The following is a 5,033-nucleotide window of genomic DNA, read 5'->3' as shown; positions in this document are numbered from 1 at the left end:
TCCAAGACCGTGATAATAGTGTTTTGTACTTTGGTTGAAATGAGGAATTTAGGTTATCAATGTTGAAATAAAACAGGATGTTTAAAAATACAAATTCATTTTAATTGGTAGTCGAATAATAATGATTCAGTCAGAATCAAAAAAAAAAAATGTTACACAATTGCGTACGGTCGCGAGTATAATTAAAACGTGATTTTACGATATTCAAGCGTTACGTAAAAACGGACAACGGAACGCATTGCGTTGGTGACGACGTACGTCCGATAAAAGTGGGCGAGTTCGTCGATCGACAGTGGTCGCGTCATGGAGGCAGTAGTACGTGCTGTTTACAAAATTAAAAGGAGGTGCGCTCAGCTTGCGGTGGCTGCCGCGCTGATAGCGCGGTTACAAAACATTGTTGTGGGTCACCACACTACTCCCCCCGGGAAGTCTATTGTTTATTCCTTAGACAGGCCTCTTGCCGAGGTCTTTTGACACATCTAACAAGATTACCCTTCCTCAGTACGTTTCAATGTTGAAACGCGTGGAATCCAACTTTTAGTTTTGTCGTGAGTCCGCACCATACGATCGGTCCACTCCGATCGCTTGCACCATTTATTAGGTGCAGATTTTTCTTTCCTGGTTAACGAGTGGGCATTCACTTGGTAGATGCTCTGCGAATGGCAAGCTGCCTCACCTCTAGAATTTAACAGTGGAATTATTGGTTAACTGCTTAACTAGTCCACTTCCCCTTCATTGGTGACCCCTCTCCGTTACCACCGGTCAGTAAAATTGGCCACTTCTGAGTCCTTCCTTATATCCGGGGGCCTGGCATGTCGGTTCAGATATTCGCCCTCTGCCGGCGTTGAGTTTTGGGACGGGGTCATCGAGTGACCCGAGGGAGCGAAGACGTCTTTCAACCATTCGCCTTTCACCTAGTTCTGTACCCAGTCAGAGCTTCGTCAGCCGCAGTCTCAATCCCACGACTCCTTTTGCCCGAGGTGATTCCGCACAATCATGAATGGGCATATCATAAGGGCGCACAAGGGTGCAGCCTTGTTCAAGCGCCCCTACGCCTTCTATTCCACCTTCAAAACCTTGCGGTGGCCTAGTATACTTTCTAAGCTTCTTGGGTTCTGCCACTCTGGAAGGTGTGAGTAGCTCAAGAGGTCTCGGAGATCACCATAATATAAATTATAAAAATTGCAACAATAATATAATAGTACAATAATAGGAATTTTACAAAATTAATTTTTTTTTCACTGCAAATGACATTGAAAAGAATGATTTAACCACCAGTGATGTTTCTAAAAGAAGAAAAGTGACATTGATAATATTATAAAACAACAGTACTGTTAGTTAACAAATAAATTTAAATAATCTTACTTGGCAAGCATCGGAGCAGTATCTCGCCATTTCGTATTTATTGCAAACTCTTGCTATCCAGCCATGACAATTTTCTCTGTGGCACTAAAAAAAAAAAATAACATCAAAAACATTTTTAAAATTTTAATATTTCCATTATTTTTATAAACTTTAAAGTGATCATAAACGGGGGCCGACCAAGCCATTCATTAGTCGTTAACTCAAATAATTTGATTTGTTAGCTAACCAATCAACCATAAATTATTTGGTTATTAGTCAATAAGGACCATCAGTATTTGATACTATAAATATTGATAAAAGAAAAAACTATGTAACTTGAAGGTAACACGGATTTTTCAAAACTACTTTAACATAATTTTACCCACCCCCTTACAAACTCAAAATTATATTATCTTATACATTTTATCATATTTTAATTGATAATATTAGTAAATATTAAGGTATTAACCAATACCTGTGATTAATTATGAACATATACTCCAAGTTGAATATTTTATATTCTACATGTTGAAAAAATTTAATTTTGTTAGGTACCTACCTATGAATATATCTTATTGTTTTAAGTTTTAATCGTTTATAGACACACTTCTCAATATGAAAAACTGCAAAAACTTTTTTTTCATTACAGACCATATGCATAATAACCAATTATATGTTACCATAGAAATCTAATTATTATTTTATAATTATTTTTTTATTTTTTTGTGTGGTTCACGTGCTCCTGGCAGCTGGCATCATACCACGAGCCGCCACTGACCCAATATAATATACCTTTAACACAATATAAGTATATGAAATAATTATATTTTTTTTTGCAAATAATCCTAACAAAAAGCTTAATAGCTAGAAAACAAAGTAGGGGTTCCACGATAAAAGTGAATGTCAAAAAGGGTTCAACGGATAAAAAAGTTTAAGAAACGCTGCACTATAGTATCAAAACTAACGGTACACTATTGAAACAAGTGAAAGAAAATTTGCCATGTCATACGTGTCCAAGACAGAAAAACGGAGTCACGGTGACAACAATTAATATAATATTATCATGGTCCTTTAGATTTTAGAGGATGTCAGCGCACTGTGTTTTCTCTCTCTGGCCCACGCGCAACATGGACAAAACACATTTACGTAGAATAGTTTTTTTTATGTTTTTGAGTTATCTGATTAAAATCACTCATTACAAAAACGATAGAGAATAATATTTTACAATATATTATAATATTCGATATTATGTTAATCTTTATGAAAGGCGTATTGTATTGGAAAATAACGGTTCTATTGACTTAATATTTTGCTTTAATTTATATAGTCTACACTAGACTTATTATAGTAGTATCCTACGATACTTTCACGACTCGACAAACGATACACCGGAACAATTTAAATTGTGGCTTGTGCGCCACACCGATAAGCAATAAGCGTAGTATTATATAATACGTTCGACGTTGCTACGGAGTACGGACTTCGACGAGATTCTCCAAGTTTCGTCGCATTAATCCCCTCTACAAAGCCCGGACAGCGAACAGTACGAACGTCGCGCGTCGGTCGCGCGGAATTCGCTTCAGCGCCTGTCGCCAATACGTGTGTGTGAGTGTTTCTTCGACTTTAGTCTCGGCCGCGTTGACGCTTGCGTTTTGCGTTTGTCGTTCGTCGTTTCCCACTAAACCACGTGGATTCCGCCATCGGTGTACGGTCGGCTTTTTTCTTCGTTCCGTCTTGTCGTGTTGCGAGCGTACAATCGGTGCCGAGAAATGATTGTCGTGCGTTTTTTATGTTTTTCATCAGCCCGTTTCCCGATAAATTGTTTTGATTGCACATTTTGTACCTACGATCGAAGCGTCCGTCGACCGTCACGGTGTGGTGGTGCATCGCGCTCACGTTTTTAATTAGTCCGCGACACGGACAAATTTTAATCCGGTAACAGCGTTCTTTTTCGCCGTTCGTCATACCACCTGTTTGGACTGGTCACGACGCAGCCGTTCCCGATTCACTCGAAATCGCAAATCATTGCAGTCGTTATTGTCGTCACGTCATTGCAGTCGGTGATATTCGAGGTGACATGATAGTTTGAGACTCGGACGTCATTTCGTGATCGCGTCGTGCCAAGTAGCCGACATCTATCAGGTTTGCGTATTATAATATTTTTTATATCACGTAGGTTCTTATGTAAAAATATTATGGTGTTAACCGTGTTTTATTTATAATATTATTAAGAGGATGTCAGCGCACTGTTTGTTTTCTCTCTCTGGGCCACGCGCCACATAGACAAAACGCATTTAGGTACCGGCACAGAATCATTTTTCTATGTTTTTAAGTAGTCTTAGAGTAAAATCAACTATTACAAAAAAGGTGGAGAATAATATTTCTGAGGGAATGACATGTCTAACTGTCTAAATATTGTCTCAAAACAATTTAAACATAGTTTAAATTTACAACATTTTTTTGTTTATTTTGAAAGTCGAACACAAAGTCAATTAACAATAAAATATAAAATCGATATGTAATTCCCTCAAAAATATTATCCTCTATCTTTTTTTTAATGGGTAATTTTACTCTAAGATTACCTACTTAATAACATCGAAAAAATGATTCTGTGTTGATGCATTATGTCCCCTATTATGTCTATGTTGCGCGTGGGCCAAAGAAAGAAAACAAATAGTGCGCTGACATCCTCTTAATATTGTAATTTGCACATAAGTTATGTGACATAACTATTGGCGCGCTTTGTGGTGCCGTGTAAATAGTATTGGTTCTCCTTGTTACGTTATTTATTAATATTGTTAATGATTATTATTATTCCCTATTATTCATAGGGTCGGGAAAGGGTATCGGAAAGTCCGTGATAATTTTCAAAATGTTATCAGTACCGAACAATTTTTTATCTGAAAATATATATTTTAATGTTATCGAGGTTTTTTTTAATCAGGTAAATAGTTAACTATATAGAAATGATGTCATGGGAATAATATAAACCACCCGAGCCTATTAAGTTATTAAACATACTCTCCCTTAATGCACTTAGTACCTACTTACAAAATGTCAAAATAAGAGTACAAATTATTATAATATTTCATCATCTGAATCAATTATTAATAGTAATACTAGAAGTTACATAGCTACTAGGAAATAAGGAATGTTGAAAAAATATATAGGTATAGTTACATAGTTATCCGAGTAGTTATCACCTGGTTACTATAAAACTAAAACCTTTACCAATAGATTTGTAATATTTTTATAAACATAAAAGAATAATATTTATTAAAAAAAAATATAAACATTAATAGTGAATTACTTTACCTACTCAAGTATAAAATTCTAATAATAAAAATAAATCCCTTGACCAGTCTTTGATAGGTAAACAGTAATAACTAGGGATGGGCTGGGGATGGGCCGATAACCTCTTTTTACCGATACCCTTGTAAAATATAATAATAATAATATAATATAAAGACCCCTTGCGCACACTGCCCTTGCAGGCTATATACGTGAGAAATGCTATCCGTGCCCGCCCATGTAGCAAGCACATATTATAGACAGCTGCACACTATAATACATTTTATACTTGTTGAGGATATCTTATGGATAATATTATTATTGTAAAACATTTCGACCCCGTCTTTGTTATACACGCACACATGCACACGTACAGCAACCATGGTGGATTTCTATAT

The 5,033-nt window shown here is 36.2% G+C and overlaps 1 protein-coding gene across 1 annotated transcript in view; it reads left to right on the top strand.

The window, feature by feature from the left end:
* The first annotated feature begins 3,472 nt into the window (after positions 1-3,472).
* The window catches only part of LOC100166265 (SUMO-conjugating enzyme UBC9-B-like), a 13,205-nt gene continuing 11,644 nt past the window's right edge, over positions 3,473-5,033 (top strand). The window contains exon 1 of the mRNA XM_001947204.3: positions 3,473-3,486. The gene's annotated coding sequence lies outside the window, so the exon portion shown is untranslated. The remainder of the gene's footprint in view (positions 3,487-5,033) is intronic.

The sequence above is a fragment of the Acyrthosiphon pisum genome, chromosome X (genome assembly GCF_005508785.2).
Source record: "Acyrthosiphon pisum isolate AL4f chromosome X, pea_aphid_22Mar2018_4r6ur, whole genome shotgun sequence".
NCBI classification, from domain to species: Eukaryota; Metazoa; Arthropoda; class Insecta; order Hemiptera; family Aphididae; genus Acyrthosiphon; species Acyrthosiphon pisum.
Note: the sequence above shows the minus strand (reverse complement) of the source record. Positions and strands in the feature narration are given on the sequence as shown.